Below are 16,710 nucleotides of genomic sequence, written 5' to 3'. Positions count from 1 at the left end.
GAATGCGCCCCCCCTCCTCGTGTGGACCGTAGGTGGTCGGGCTCTGCCTGTCCACTACCTGTTTGAACTCCTCGGACACTGCAAGTGCACAGTTCGGGGGCTGTGTCCTTAATCGCCCCACAGAGAAGTGGGGCTGCACGAGGCTCCGCGGCTTACAGATAACTGAAAAGCACTTTCACAGAAATGTGCCCCGCCCCCCAAAAAAATGCTGTGCTAACTACTTCAAAAATACTTTCCCTAAAGGTTTTGAATTTGCTTTTTTAAAAAATTTCCCTTATGAACAAGGAAACCAAAGCCCAAGACTTTCGAGATCACACAACTATTTAAGATGCTTTATGAGGATCCGTATGCTCTTCTTCCTTTATATTGTCTTTTGGCTTGAAAAAGCATGCCCAAAAGTTTCATTGCTTCTCTTAAAACCTGTATCTTTTCCGATAGTCACCATATCCTTTATTTCATGCCCGTATTTTACTACTGTATTTTTATTCTAACGTGGCATGTAGTACCATACTGGTTGCTGTTAATAAATGAGTCTCTTACCGCACTCAAGTCTTAACCGGTTGTTAAATCAAGGTACTAATATAGAAGTGTTCACCTGTAGCCCAGGTAATTCTCAAAACTGCTCACTAAATGTGAAGGGTCCTCAAAATCCATCACAAGATAGAAGGGGTAGGAGGGAGGGACTTCAGCTTCTGTTACGCCAGACTATCAAAGATTCAGCCTCATCAGTTGCTCCTATCCTGCTGCATCTTCAAGCACTGCTGTAGAGAAAATTAGGCTAAGGGTTCCCATCCCACGGGTTTCAACCACAAATCATCCATTCTGATAAAATCCTTTATGCCATCACAGGAGGCAGGAGAGCACTATACTACAATGGTTAAGAGCCCCTGCTCTGGAGTCAGGCAATCCTGAGGTCGAATCCTACCTTGGTGACTTACAAAAAGCTTTGTAGTCTTTAGCACTCAACTTCTCATCAGCAAAATGGGATGATGACAACAATACCCACCTCATAGAATCGTCAAGAAGATTAAATTAAAGATATACAAAAACAGCGTAACACCTGCCTTGTAAAAAATTAAGCAACTGGAGGTGTTTTCACTTTTTAAAAAAACACTTTAATGAGGTATGACTGACATGCAAAAAGCTATACATAGTTAATTTGACAACTTTTGGAGATAAGTATTCACCCATGAAACCATTACCACAATTTATACCATAAACCTATCCATCAAGGTGCTTTCATTTTTGTCATGACTTCAACTGTTGTTGAACTCATTTTGTCTATTAAAGCCCAGCTCTACAGGTCATGTCAAATGGTTTTGAAGACACAAAATAATGCCGTATTATTATCAAATTGTTTGGTAATAATATTATTTTAACATAGTTCATCTGGCTATAAAAGATGTTCAGAGAGTTAACAACTTTCCACTGTTGGGCTGGTGATAGTAGTGACTGCTCTGTTAAGTGAAGACAGAGTTGTAGGCCTGGTCAAAGAATGGTCCCCATGCTAGTATCACCCAGGCTAGAAAGGACGACACAGAGATTCAAGTATCCAGCCTCTAGGCAAAAGCAAGAAAACCTACAGCCCACTTTACCTATGGGGAAGAGAGGGAGTTCTTCACTGAGGCCCCAAACTCAGATTTCTAGAATTTTATCGCAGTAAAGTAGTTTCAATCAACCGTGTTGGATGCTGGAAGACAGCTTGTTTAAAATCTTGTTTTAGGGACGCGTGGGTGGCCTTCAGCCCAGGGCATGATCCTGGAGACCTGGGATCGAGTCCCACGTCGGGGCTCCCTGCATGGAGCCTGCTTCTCCCTCTGCTTGTGCCTCTGCCTCTCTCTCAGTCTCTCTCTCTCTCTCTGTGTGTGTCTCTAATGAATAAATAAAATCTTTTTAAAAAATAAATCCTGTTTTAATAAAGATAAAACTATTGCTGGTGCATTGGACTTGCAGCAAAATATGGAAACCTGTAAGTCTAAGTAACAAAGGGATTATCACATCCATTACATTCTAGAATGTCTGAGCAATAATGTCAAATACACAAAGTAGAATTCTACCCTGAATCATTGCTATGATCACAGCAGAGCAATACTATACTTGTCACACCTCCTATATTGTTACCATCTTCTTGAAAATAAGAATTGAGATTTTTATGTAATTGCCTGATAGTTTTCAAAGCAATCTCTAGGTTTTTATTACATATTTTTTTAAAAGATTTCTTTATCGGGCAGCCCCAGTGGTCAAGCGGTTTAGTGCTGCCTTCAGCCTGGGGTGAGATCCTGGAGACCCAGGATACAGTCCCACGTCGGACTCCCTGCATGGAGCCTGCTTCTCCCTCTGCCTGTGTCTCTGCCTCTCTCTCTCTCTCTCTCTCTCTCTCTCTCTCTGCCTCTCATGAATAAATAAAATAAAATCTAAGAAAAAAAAAAAGATTTCTTTGTCAAGGCACTTGGGTAGCTCAGTTAGCTACCTTCAGGTCAGGTATGGTTTTAGGATCCTGGTATCAAGCCCTGTGTCTAGCTCCCTGTACTGTGGGAAGTCTGCTTCTCCCTCTCAACTCTTCCTCCCCCTGCCCCCACTCATTCTCTCTTTCAAATAAATAAGACGCTTTTTTAAAAAAAGAGATTTACTTGAGAGAGAGCACAAGTAGGGAGAGTGGCAGTGGGAAAGGGAGTATGTTTAAGCCTACTTTCCACAGAGCACAGAGCCCAAAGCAGGGCTTGATCCCTGGACCCCAAAATCATGACCTGAAGCAAAATCAAGAGTCAGCTGTTTAACCAACCGAGCCACTCAGGCACCCCTGCTTTTATTACACAGTTTTTTTTTTTTTTTTAAGATATTTATTTATTTATTTATTCATGAGAAAGAGAGAGAGAGAGAGAAAGAAGCAGAGACACAGGCAGAGAGAGAAGCAGGCTCCATGCAGGGAGCCTGATATGGGATTCGATCCTGGAACTCCAGGATCATGCCCCAGGCCAAAGGCAGGCGCTGAACCGCTGAGCCACCCAGGGATCCCTATTACACATTTTTAAACCAGCCCATTTACTTTCCACAAATATGAAAATTACCAGTTTGCATATCCTAGTATCCATATCCAAAATAGTGAGTAGTTCCTATGTGTCAGGCACATTCTTTTTTGAATGTTTCCTAGAATTTACCAGTGAAGCAAGCTGATTCTGGGCTTTTCTTCAGTGGGTGGCTTTTGATTATTATCTCAATCAATATATTTATTCATATTTTCTATTTCTTCCTAAGCAAATAGTAGTAGTTTGTGTTTCTAGGAGTTTCTCCATTTCATCTAGGTTATCTAATTTGTTGATGTATGATTGTTCATAGATTATCTTATAAACCTTATTTCTAGAAGACCAGTAATAATGACCCCCACTTACATTTCTGATTTTATCAATTTGAGCCTTTCCTCTTTTATCTTTGTCAGTCTATCTAAAATTTTGTCAGTTTTGTTGATCTTTTCAAAAACCAACTTTTGATTTCATTAATTCTACTTTTCTATTCACTATTTCATATACCTCTGCTCTAATCATTATTATTTCCTTATGCTGGCTTTGAGTTTAATTTATTCTTCTTTTTCTAGTCCTTTGGGGTGTAATTTGAGTTAATTTGGGATCTTCCTTCTTTTTTAATATAGTCATTGACCAGTTATAAATTTCTTCCGAGCAGTTTCATTGCGTCTCCTAGATTTTGGTATAATGTGTTTTTATTTTAATTTATCTCAAAGTATTTTCTGATTACCCTTGTGATTTTTTTTCTTTGACCCACAGGTTAAGTGGGTTTTGTTTAATTCCCACATATTTGCTATTTTTCCAGTTTTTCTCTGTCACGGACTTCTAGCTTTATTCCCCTGAGGTCAGAGAAAGTAATATGTATGATTTCAATTATTTAAATTTACTGAAAATTCATGATATATGGTCTACCCTATAGTACTTTCATGTTCACTTAAAAGAATTAAGTGAACATGTGTTATGCAATTATTATATGTTCTATATTTGTCTTTTAGTCCTTATTGATTTATAGTGTCTATTTCTTTATTAATATTATTTCTAGTTCTATCAAATATTGAAATTGGATATTGAAGTCTCCAGCTATTATTGTAGAACTAATCTTATTTCCTCCTTCAATTCTGTCAATGTTTTCTTCAGGTATTTTGGGGTTCTGTTGTTAGATGTGTATATACTTATAAATGTTCTTTAAAAAAAAAATATTTATTTATTTATTTGAGAGAGAAAGAGAGAGAGCAGAGGGAGGGGCAGAGGGAGAAGGAGAGAGAGAATACTTCTTCCTGAGTGAGGAGGCCAATGCAGGGCTTGATCGCAGGACCTTGAGATCATGACCTGAGCCAAAATCAAGAATTATACACTTAACCAACTAGGCCACCTAGGTGCCCCTATTTATAAATGTTCTATCTTCTTGATGTATTGACTCTTATTAATAGATAATGTCCTTCTTTGTCTCTTGTAACAATTTTTGACTGAAAATTTACTTAGTGTAGCTTTTCCTGCTATCTTTTGGTTACTATTTGCATGGAATGCCTTTTCCTCATTTTTTCTTTTTCAACCTATTTACGTCTTTGAATCTAAAATGAATTTCTTGCAGACAACATATAGATGGATCATGGTGGGTTTTTGGTTTTGTTTTTTTTCTTTTAATGCATTCTGCCAACCTTTCCGTTTATTTGGATACTTGAAGCAGTTACTGCTAATGATGAGCTTCTGCCATTTTGCTGTTATGTCTTCTTTTTTGGTTCCTCGGTTTCTCCATTATTGTTTTCTTTTGTGTTTAATTGATTTTTTTAATATACCATTTTGATTTCCTTCCCATTACCTTTTATGAATATTTTTATTTTTATTTTTTTGTGATTACCTTTAGGATTACAATTAGCATCTTAAGCTTAAGACAACCTGGTTTGATTAAAACCAACTTGGAGGGCACCTGGGTGGCTCAGTGATTAGCATCTGCCTTTGGCTCAGGTCATGATCCCAGGGTCCTGGGGCTGAGTCCTGCATCGGGCTCCCCACAGGGAGCCTGCTTCTCCCTCTGCCTGTGTTTCTGCCTCTCTCTCTCTCTCTCTGTCTCTCATGAATAAGTAAATAAAATCTTAAAGAAAAACCCAACTTAGATTCAAAAGTATACAGAAACTATGCTGCTATGTATCTCCAGCCCTCACTCTTTTCTATGTATTATTGTCACAAATTACATCTTTATACATTGTGAGGCCATTAACATAGCTTTATAATATTATATGTGTTGTCTATTTTATTTCATTTAGGAAAAAAGAGGAGTTACAAACCAAAAATATAATTCTATTGGCCTGTATATTTACCTATGTAGTTACCTTTACCAGTTGTTCTTTCTTTATTTGGCTTCACTTTACTGTCTACTGTTATTTCAAAGTAAAAGACTCCCTTTCGCATTTCCAGTAGAACAGACCAACTAGTAATGAACTCCTTCAGTTTTCATTTATCTGGAAATATCTTTACTTCTTCATTTTTTTTGGACAATATTTTGATGGGTGTAGAAATCTCGGTTGACAGGTTTTTTTTTTTTTCTTTCAGCTCTTCAGATATGTTATCCTTCTGGCCTCCAGGGTTTTGTTTTTTTTTGTTTTTTTTTAAAGATTTATTTATTTATTTATGATAGACACAGAGAGAGAGAGAGAGGCAGAGACACAGGAGGAGGGAGAAGCAGGCTCCATGCCAGGAGCCCGATGCGGGACCCGATCCCGGGACTCCAGGATTGCGCCCTGGGCCAAAGGCAGGCGCTAAACTGCTGAGCCACCCAGGGATCCCCTCCAGGGTTTTGATTTAGGAACAAGTTAGGAGCAGAGGGGCTAGGCAGGGAAAGATGAGGGAAAGGCCCAGAGTTAGGCTCCTACCCATCCCAAGAAAACAGAGATAAGATCGTAAAAACAGAAAAAAATAAATAAATAAATAAACCTGGCTCCCTAGCTCCACAATGTTAGGGATTATCCCCTTTTAATGGCTACTAAGTAATCACAGAAATCCCAGGTGTAGAGAAATGTTATGGATGAGATATTAATCTCAAAGAAGGGAACACCTTGTTTGGGCTCATATTTGCAAAAACATCTAGTTTGTTATTATGATAGTTTTAAGTCCACCATGTTTGTTCTAAATATCCACCCTGATATTGACAAGAAATTTACCAAGTTTCCTGGTCAGTTTCCTTTAAAAGACAGACCATAAAAGCCCTCAGTGGCAACCTTGTCAGGACCTCTCTCATTTTTGAGAGCTTTCTCTGTATCTCTGCTTTAACTTTTATCACTTTGCTCACTCTGCTGTCTGCGAGATTCATTGTTTGACTCCGTGAGACAAGAACCAAGCTCTCCAGTATCAGTTTCTGCTGAGAAATTGGCTATTGATCTCCTTGATAATTGCTTGTATGGGACAAATTATTCCTGTCTCTTTTAGCAACTTCATTATAATGTGTCTTGGTGTGGCGCTCTTTTGAGTTTTCCTATTTGGAGCTTCATCAATGTGCTGTTTCCTAATCTTATCAAACTTGGGGAGCTTCTGACCATTATTTCCTCAAATCTCTGCCCCCTTATTCCTCTTATCTCTTCCTTATCTCCCCTTATACATATGTTGGTATTCTTGATGACATCCCACAACGCTCTGAGGCTCTGTTCATTTTTCTTCATTCTTTTTTCCTTCTGTTCCTCAGATTTGATCATCTCAATGGCCCTATCTCTAAGTGTTCTCATTCTTTCTTCTGCCTCCTCAAATCTTTCTGGGGCTGAGCACATCTAGTGAATTTTTTATTTCAGGTATTATACTTTTTAACTTTCAAAATTTCTATTTGTTTTTTTTTAATCATTTTTGTCTCTTTATTGATATTTTCTGTTTGTTGAGATACTGTTATACTGGTTTCCTTTCATTCTTTGTCCATATTTCCCTTTAGCTCTTTCAGCATATTTAAGATAGTCCATTTAATGCATTTGTATAATAAATCCTATGTTCATGCTTTCTCATGTGTAGTTTCCATTAATTTATTTTTTCCTTTGAATGGGCCTTTATTTTCATGTTCCATGGCATGCCTCATAACTTTGTTATGAGTATCATAACATTTTGAGTATCATAATGTGGCAACTCTGGAAGAAATCAGAATCTTTCTCCTCCCCATGATTTCCTGTTGTTTGCTGTTGGTTAGTGACTTTTAAAAACTATTTTTGTAAAGATTGTATTCTTTATCATCTGTGATCAGCTAGTGGTTTGAGAGTTTCATAAATGCCTGAGTTAAAAAAGAAAGAAAAATGAAAGAAAGAAGAAAGAAAGAAAGAAAGAAAGAAAGAAAGAAAGAAAGAAAGAAAGAAAGAAAGAAAAGGAAGAAAAGAAAAGAAAAGAGAAAAGTTAAAAGGGGCACCTAAGTGGCTCAGTTAAGCATCTGACTTTGACTCAGGTTGGGATCTCAGGGCCCAGGTGGAGCCCGCATCCAGTTTAGTGCTCAGCAGGGAGTCTGAGTCTCCCTTTCCATCTTTTTTCTGCTTTTCCTCCTGCTTGTGCATGTGCTCTCTCTTTCATTCTCTAAATAAAATATTTTTTAAAATTTAGAAAAATTAAAAAACATGCTTCACATCTTTGCAGATTGGCTCTGTATTGGGTCATTCCTTCTATGATTAGGCAGACTATAACTGTCTCCAGTTCCTGCTTGTGTGAGCCTTGATAAAGTTTCAACTTTTAGTGTTTTTGGGCGCTGCTCCTGGGCTCCCAAGGAGGCCACACTTTATTTTTTACCAAGGTGAGAATGACTTAGGCAAACTTCACAGCAGGGGCTCTAATTCTGCCCCAGCACACATTGTGCATCTGCTTTATTAGCAAATAATCTAAAAGAAATATTTCAAGTTAAAAAGTAAAAATCCCCCTAAGTTCTGTTCCCATACCACCAAAGCTTGCAAGCTTGCACATACCAAAAGCAAGGTAAAGTCTGTAGTCTTCTGGAATGTCTTTCCCCATTATGATTTATAATTCTTATTATAACAACAACAAAACAATAACAAAAAATATATATATAGTTATATATATATATATATGACCTTGTATTAAACATTCTTTCTCCAGAGCACTCTTCTTTGTGAAGATTGTGTATCTGGAGCAGCTGTCCTCACTTGGATTCAGATAAAACTCTTTCTTTTTTTTTTTTAAGAAATTCTAAAAGATTTGTTCACTTTGCATTTGATGTGGGACCATCAAGTGCAACAGTAAAGAAAGAATTCTTGAGATGTTTTATGGTACAAAATGGTGTTTTTTATTTAAAGTCTGGGGACAGAACCCATGAGTAGAAAGAGGTTCATTTGATTGTAAGGAGTGATTGATTATAGCGGGTTTTCACTTTTGGAGGTGAAGGTAACTTTAGAGCTCCAGGAAATTAAATCTAGAGGTTCCTGGAGATCTATTATTAAGATTTTCTTGTAAATCATTAAGACAGAAATGATAGTGAAGTTTCATGTCCTGCAAGACTGTGATCTTCATCAGTTGACCATTTGTTTCTCTCTTCCCTTTGTTCTTAGGCAGTCACCAATGCCTGAGGAATGTTAAATATATCCCATTTTAAGGGTAGATTATGGGGTGTCACCTTCTGTTTTGCCCTCAGCTTGCCTTTTGCTCTCTCATCAGCTTCAACAGCCTAAAGATCAGCCAGAGGTATAATCTTATGGGATTCTCAAGTCTTTTCTGAGCAGAAGTCCTAGACATGTGTGCAGCTTTCTAGATGCCCCAGGATACACAGGAGCTTTTCAAAGCCCTTATTCCTCCAAAAAATCTCACTTCTGGCTTTTCTTCTGCTTTTCTTCCTAGGGCTGCAGCCTGTCTGTTCTTTGCCCCAACTGTGTTTTGGGTTTTGCTGCCCCAGGCAGGAGTTTGTTCATTTGCCTTTCAGTGTTTCTGAGATTCACCCCTAAGTAGCTGTTTTTCTGCTTTGAGAGAGTTTGAGGGAAAACCAAGGTAAGCCCTTGTATCGGTCCTTCACGGAACTCCCACACAGGTAATTCCTTAAACTAGAACCAGATTATCCAAACTGGGAATGAGGGCTAAAATAAGTGAAAACATGGGAACATCTGCCACCTTGTTTCAGCCTGGTTACACATTTGCTTGCTTGCTGTAAACCTCTCTGTCTTCTGCGTTCGGATAAGGTGGTTTCTGACAGGTTTTGCCTGGTTTTTGAAAATGTTTTTGGTAAGGGATGGACCCTGGGGCTCCTGACTATACCATTTTTGCTGATATCACCTAAGCTGATCCTTACAGCGCCCTGTAAAGTCACGATGAAATGGGGGCTCCAGTAAAGTACCTTGTGCACAATCCCCTAAGTATACGGCAGCCCTGGTGGCGCAGCGGTTTAGCGCCGCCTGCAGCCCAGGGCATGATCCTGGAGACCCTGAATCGAGTCCCACGTCAGGCTCTCTGCATGGAGCCTGCTTCTCCCTCCGCCTGTGTCTCTGCCTCTCTCTCTCTCTGTCTCTGTCTCTGTCTGTGTCTCTATGAATGAATAAATAAAATCTTAAAAAAAAAAAAACCAATCCCCTAAGTATAAACAGTAGAGGCAAAATTCAAAACCATACTGTCTCTACATCGTTTCTAAACTAATTTAATTTAGATTCACTCAATGAATCTCGGCACCCACCAGTCTGGAATGACAGATCAGTATTTATAACTACTTGAAAACACTGCCACAAGCTTCAGACACAGGAAGTCCTAAACTACACTCGTTATCTTGACCCTCTTGCTTCTCCAATCTCAAACTCTCCAGAAGTTTGCTTCTCTATTGCTCCCTGGATTTACTCTCATTTCTCAGTTAAATTGCAGCACCATCCACGCCTTTTTACCAAACTCCAACTTTGGAGTTAACCTCATTGGCCAAATCTTACCTGAAAGATGAAACTATAAAAATCCTGAACTACGAGTCAATCCCATTTACAATTGCACCCAAAAGCATAAGATACCTAGGAATAAACCTAACCAAAGATGTAAAGGATCTATACCCTCAAAACTATAGAACACTTCTGAAAGAAATTGAGGAAGACACAAAGAGATGGAAAAATATTCCATGCTCATGGATTGGCAGAATTAATATTGTGAAAATATCAATGTTACCCAGGGCAATATACACGTTTAATGCAATCCCTATCAAAATACCATGGACTTTTTTTCAGAGAGTTAGAACAAATTATTTTAAGATTTGTGTGGAATCAGAAAAGACCCCGAATAGCCAGGGGAATTTTAAAAAAGAAAACCATAGCTGGGGGCATCACAATGCCAGATTTCAGGTTGTACTACAAAGCTGTGGTCATCAAGACAGTGTGCTACTGGCACAAAAACAGACACATAGATCAATGGAACAGAATAGAGAACCCAGAAGTGGACCCTGAACTTTATGGTCAACTAATATTCGATAAAGGAAAAAAGACTATCCATTGGAAGAAAATCTCTTCAATAAATGGTGCTGGGAAAATTGGACATCCACATGCAGAAGAATGAAACTAGACCACTCTCTTGCACCATACACAAAGATAAACTCAAAATGGATGAAAGAGCTAAATGTGAGACAAGATTCCATCAAAATCCTAGAGAAGAACACAGGCAACACCCTTTTTGAACTCGGCCACAGTAACTTCTTGCAAGATACATCCACGAAGGCAAAAGAAACAAAAGCAAAAATGAACTATTGGGACTTCATCAAGATAAGAAGCTTTTGCACAGCAAAGGATACAGTCAACAAAACTAAAAGACAACCTACAGAATGGGAGAAGATATTTGCAAATGACATATCAGATAAAGGGCTAGTTTCCAAGATCTATAAAGAACTTATTAAACTCAACACCAATGAAACAAACAATCCATTCATGAGATGGGCAAAAGACATAAACAGAAATCTCACAGAGGAAGACATAGACGTGGCCAACATGCATATGAGAAAATGCTCTGCTTCACTTGCCATCAGGGAAATACAAATCAAAACCACAATGAGATACCACCTCACACCAGTGAGAATGGGGCAAATTAACAAGGCAGGAAACCACAAATGTTGGAGAGGATGTGGAGAAAAGGGAACCCTCTTACACTGTTGGTGGGAATGTGAACTGGTGCAGCCACTCTGGAAAACTGTGTGGAGGTTCCTCAAACAGTTAAAAATATACCTGCCCTACGACCCAGCAATTGCACTGTTGGGGATTTACCCCAAAGATACAGATGCAATGAAACGCGGGGACACCTGCGCCCCGATGTTTATAGCAGCAATGGCCACAATAGCCAAGCTGTGGAAGGAGCCTCGGTGTCCATCGAAAGATGAATGGATAAAGATAATGTGGTTTATGTATACAATGGAATATTACTCAGCTATTAGAAATGACAAATACCCACCATTGGCTTCAACGTGGATGGAACTGGAGGGTATTATGCTGAGTGAAGTAAGTCAGTCGGAGAAGGACAAACATTATATGTTCTCATTCATTTGGGGAATATAAATAATAGTGAAAGGGAATATAAGGGAAGGGAGAAGAAATGTGTGGGAAATATCAGAAAGGGAGACAGAACGTAAAGACTGCTAACTCTGGGAAACGAACTAGGGGTGGTAGAAGGGGAGGAGGGCGGGGGGTGGGAGTGATTGGGTGAAGGGCACTGGGGATTATTCTGTATGTTGGTAAATTGATCACCAATAAAAAAAAATAAAAAATAAAAAAAAAACACGGTGGCACCGGTAGAGGGATAGATACAGAGATCAATAAAAGTAAAATAAAATAAAATAAAATAAAAAAATTCCTGAACTTTCCGGGCGCCTGCGTGCCTCATGTCATGACCTCAGGGTCCTGGATTGAGCGTCCTCACCCCCGACCCCCGTGAGCTCCAGGCTCAGCAGTCGTCTGGAGGGTTCTCACCCTCTGCCCTCCCCCTTCGCCGGGACGCTGGGGCGCCGGGCGCTGGACTCTAGGCGCGGGGCGGGGCGGGGCGGGGCGGGGGCGCGGTCTGGGCCTGGGGCGGCAGTCACGGCGGGCTTCCCGCAGCGCTCTCGCTGGCTGGGCTGACCGGGTCAGCACCGGGAGCCCGGAGCCCGGAGCAGTCGGTACCCGGGAGCAGTCGGTGCCGGTGGCGGGGAGCCCGGAGCAGTCGGTACCCGGGAGCAGTCGGTGCCGGTGGCGGGGAGCCCGGAGCAGTCGGTACCCGGGAGCAGTCGGTGCCGGTGGCGGGGAGCCCGGAGCAGTCGGTACCCGGGAGCAGTCGGTGCCGGTGGCGGGGAGCCCGGAGCAGTCGGTACCCGGAAGCAGTGGGTGCCGGTGGCCGGGAGCCCCGAGCAGTCGGAGCCCGGAGCAGTCGGAGCCCGGAAGCAGTCGGTGCCGGTGGCGGGGAGCCCGGAGCCCAGAGCAGTAGACGCGAGGACGGTCCGGAGCCGGGAGCCCCTGGCAGGTGAGGGGGCGCCGCTGGGAGGACGAGCACTCTCGGCGCAGCGGGTCCGGGCAGGCGGTCGTGGGAGGGGAGGGGCGGCCGCGCGGACTCCCTACCGGAGCGGCGGGGTCAGCTCCGCGGTGCGGTCCTGGTCGTCACCGCGCTGGTGGCCGTGGGACCGCTGCCCGTGCCCGGGGCGTTGTGCTCGGGTGCAGGTCGCCGGCCCTGGGGACAGGACCTGGGCGGGGCCGCCGAGGAGAGCCGGTGCTTAACGCTGGTCCCCGGACGCGGCCTGGGCTCGGGGAGAAGGAGCAGATTGCAATAGAACTCTGTTCTTCGCTCCAGAAGACAGCCTGTTTGATTCAAGTTAGCTATTCCTGAAGTTTGGTTTGGAAAATGAAACTTTTCCAAGAAATAACAGTATTTTTGGTGAATAATCAGGGAACGTAATCGGAACTCCTAATTAGAAACACCACGATAGAAACATTTACAGTGCATGTTGAGGACCAATGTTGAAACCTTGCAGATCCGCTAAATACTTCCTGCAGGGAATGCCCGGTGACTCAGCTGGAGGACTGAACTGCCTTAGAACAAGGCGCTGCTGAAGGTTCCGCCTTTTGGTTCTGGATTGCAAATTAACAATAAACATAAAAAATATTTAAAGTGTAGTGTTAGGATAAAGAAGAAAGCCACTCTCCACTATGTGTATGTGTTGTGGATTTTTTTTTGTTACACTGGAGTTGATCATTTATTCAGTAAACATGTGTTAGATTCCGTCTGTGTGCTTAGAGCTGTAACATTCAGTGGCAGTAGAAGCAGTACCAAAGTAGGTGGTCTTTGCTTTTTAGGGGTTTATAAGTCCCAAGAGGGAGGTGCAGTATTGATGCCATTTGGGTCCAAATATGCAAATCATGGCAGAAATAGAAAGCTTTTCTATAATACTAGGCTTTAAGTGATGCATGAAAGAGTAAGCAAACATTTACTGAATGCCTGCTTGTACCAAAAGTGATCTAGATTCTAGAGATATATAGATAAGCAAGGCACAGCCCCCCACATAGGATTGACCCTCCTGGAGAAACAGGTAATGTTAAGAGTGGAGAACAGCCAGTGGTTACAGACAGGGGTGTGATGAAAGTTGCCAGGTTCTGGGACTGTTCCGAGGGCCAGAGCAGGGCCGAGAATCAGAGGGAAAAGGGTTCCAGGAGGACTTTCTGGATGGGGAGATCCTGAGGCTTTCAGAGAGGAGGAGATGTCAGTTGTGAAGACAGGAAACTGCAAGGGAGTAAGGCCCTTGCTCCCAACTACAGCAGTGGTTTCTGGATAGAGGAGCTAGAATTTGTGAGGAGGAGCTCAGGGAGCTTCGCAGGAGCTGGGGATGTGTGTTCTTGTCCGGTGTTCATAACAGCCTGATGGATGGAAGACACTCAAAAATCTTGCATGTGCACAACAAGCTCTGGTGACAACATGAATGAACACTGACTGTTTAGAAAAAGCTTGGAAAGGAGGGAGAGATGGTGGCACATGTCTGTCAAGAAAGCTGCTAGCCAAGAGGGGGGCCACACATTCAAGAGAGACTCCATATACCATCTGTAGGAAGACGGAAGTCAAGGCCTGACTTCAGATTTCACAGATTTTGGGAGTGTTAGTTTCACTACCTCCTTTGTGGCCTCAGCTGCTAAGAATGGGCCTGATATTTGTTTAAAATGTTTGTTTATACTTCGGTTTCACAACGATGCCACTGCACTGTACACTTAAATGGTTAAAATGGTAATTTTATGTTAGGTACATTTTACCACCTAATAAAGTCAAAAAAAAAATCTATACCATTTGAATCAGTAATTCCACTTCTGGCCATCTATATTCTAAGGAAACAGTGATAGAGATTTGGCCAAAAATATATGTAGAAAACATTTTCCTCAAAGTATATTTATCAGATTGAACAGTTCTCAGTAACCAAATATCTGATGACTTGGGGAAGAGTTAGATTACACATAGGCACTACGAATATTTTTAAAGAATATTTAGTGATATTGGGCAAATTCTCATTAAAAGTTAGACAAAAGAAACTGGCTATAAAATTCAATAATATTCACACATAACTTATATTTCTATTAAAATAATTTATAAAATATATTGAAACAGGAAAGAATAATGTCAAAGATATTGAAAGAAATATCAAAATCAACAGTGGAGTTATTTCTCAATGGAAGGATCATAACTGCTTCTTAAAAACAACTTTATTGAGATATAATTTACATACCATTAAATTCACCCATTTTAGTTGTATGATTCAAGAGATTTTCACTGAATTTACCAAGTTGTACATCATCACCATACTCTAGTTTAAAACATTTCCAGTGTTGTAGGTGCTCTTTATTTTTCTTCATACTGGTTAACCTACTTTGGGGAAGAAGTTATTTTTAGAAAGACAAGGTCATGGTACTTTCCTAGGAAATTTAAGCAAAGCTGAAAAGTAATACAATTTAAGGTAAAACTGAAAAGCAATATAATATAACAAGAATAAAAATTATTTGAACTCTGACTCAGTATTGTTTAGGATGTCAGGGCTGTTTTATAAGACAATCATTGGAGGTGCAAAGATTTACATATGAGGGTATACACCATAGCTTTTCCCCCTTTTTTAAAAAAAGATTTATTTATTTATTTGGGGAGGGGGAGCACAGAGGGAGAGAAACAATCTCCAGCAGGCTCCCCACTGAGCTAATCTTGGAGACCAAGGTGATAACCAAAGCCAAAATCAAGAGATGGACACTTAATCAATTGAGCCACCCAGATGCCCCCATAGCTTTGTTTTTGCTACCAAAATTTAGAAATAACTTAATTGCCCAACAATAGAAATAATTCATTTATGATATGTATCTAAGATAACCTCTATTAAAGAATGTTTGATGATTTAGTGCTAAAGACAAAATGCTGACATAAAATGCAAGATAGGTATTGTGAATACGGTATGATTTCAGGTTTGATAATAATATAGTTTATTATAGTACATACACATAGAAAAAAAGCCTGGAAAAAAGGCAAAAGAAGTTGTCAATGTGGCCTCTAGCTTTTGAGATTATTTTGCTATTATTATGCAGTTGTGAATCTTCCAAATTTTCTAAGATAAGCATGAATAATTTTCCTATTAGAAAACATTTTTTTTAAAAAAGACCAGGTTAGGGCAGCCCCGGTGGCCCAGCGGTTGAGTGCCGCCTTCAGCCCAGGGCCTGATCCTAGAGACTCGGGATCAAGTCCCCCATCGGGCTCCTTACATGGAGCCTGCTTCTCCCTCTGCCTGTGTCTCTGCCTCTCTCTCTCTCTCTCTCTCTCTCTGTGACTCTCATGAATAAATAAATAAAATCTAAAAAAAAAAAAAAAAAAAAAAGAACAGGACAGATCTGGAAAGGTGGATCTGAGCATCATGTCCACTTCAGTCTTCCTTGCCCAACATAGGCAGGGTACATTGTGTAGAGACTGTCCTGAACATTGTTAAAGATTCTTCAGAGTTTTAGTGTTTCATTTGTTTTTAACTGTCAGAGATTAAAAACAAGATAAATTAATCTAACTAACATAGTGTGATAACTTTCATGGTATTCAACATCATATTTCCCATTTATAAACCCTGATAAGTATGAATCCATTTAAATGTAAAAGACAACACATAGGAAATTAGTAAATATTAATGCCTATGGAAAGGCAGAGTTAGATCAAGGGACTTCAATTTAACTAGTCATCATAAGAAAAAAAACCAGAAACCCCTAATTTGTTCATTTGCTGGACAGATTCTTCTAGGTCCTGGGTAGGATATACAAGTGTGAGGTGGGGACAGGGAATAGGGCCCCAGGGAGAAGGAACAGCATGTGTGAAGGCTGTGAGGACCCACCTTGAAGTTTTCGCCAACCTGGAGAAAAAGCCAGTGTGTCCAGGGCAAAGTGAGAGAGAAGTGCAGGAGGTGGCTATGGAGAGAGGCCAGGCCTTGAACCATGGTAAGAAATTTGAATTTCATTTGAAATGTTATTTAAAAAAAAGTTTACCCAAGCTACAGTGTAAAGGAGATTAGAGGCAGAGAGGAGCAGAAGTGGGGGAGGGAGTCTGGTCTCCACTGATGGGGGCATGGGCCAGGGTGACAGAGGAGCCTGGGAAAGTAGATTGATTGCACCTATGCGCAGGGGTTGTGAGGAGATGCTGATGGCCAACCAGGGTAAGCAAGGGCTTGAGCAGCCAGCAGCACCCAGCAACCACTTGTCAAGAGGAGAACAGAGGGAGGCCTAGATTGGAGACTTGGCAAATCTGGGGTGCCTGA

General features: G+C 40.9%; 2 protein-coding genes across 5 annotated transcripts in view; one reads left to right on the top strand and one right to left on the bottom strand.

Moving 5' to 3' along the window:
- Window positions 1–1,858, bottom strand: part of CENPJ (centromere protein J) — a 54,095-nt gene extending 52,237 nt beyond the window's left edge. The window contains exon 1 of one of the 3 annotated variants that reach the window (XM_025462814.3): window positions 1,596–1,858. The gene's annotated coding sequence lies outside the window, so the exon portion shown is untranslated. Of the gene's footprint in view, window positions 1–595; window positions 807–1,595 lie in introns of those variants that run through there. The other 2 variants (XM_049101107.1, XM_025462812.3) reach the window with 2 other exon arrangements.
- A 10,116-nt stretch (window positions 1,859–11,974) lies between these two features.
- Window positions 11,975–16,710, top strand: part of PARP4 (poly(ADP-ribose) polymerase family member 4) — a 95,993-nt gene continuing 91,257 nt past the window's right edge. For both annotated transcript variants that reach the window (XM_025462807.3, XM_049101071.1), the window contains exon 1: window positions 11,975–12,425. The gene's annotated coding sequence lies outside the window, so the exon portion shown is untranslated. The remainder of the gene's footprint in view (window positions 12,426–16,710) is intronic.

The sequence above is a fragment of the Canis lupus genome, chromosome 25 (genome assembly GCF_003254725.2).
Source record: "Canis lupus dingo isolate Sandy chromosome 25, ASM325472v2, whole genome shotgun sequence".
Lineage (NCBI taxonomy): Eukaryota > Metazoa > Chordata > Mammalia > Carnivora > Canidae > Canis > Canis lupus.
The sequence above is the reverse complement of the archived record's forward strand: the minus strand, read 5'-3'. Positions and strand labels throughout refer to the sequence as shown.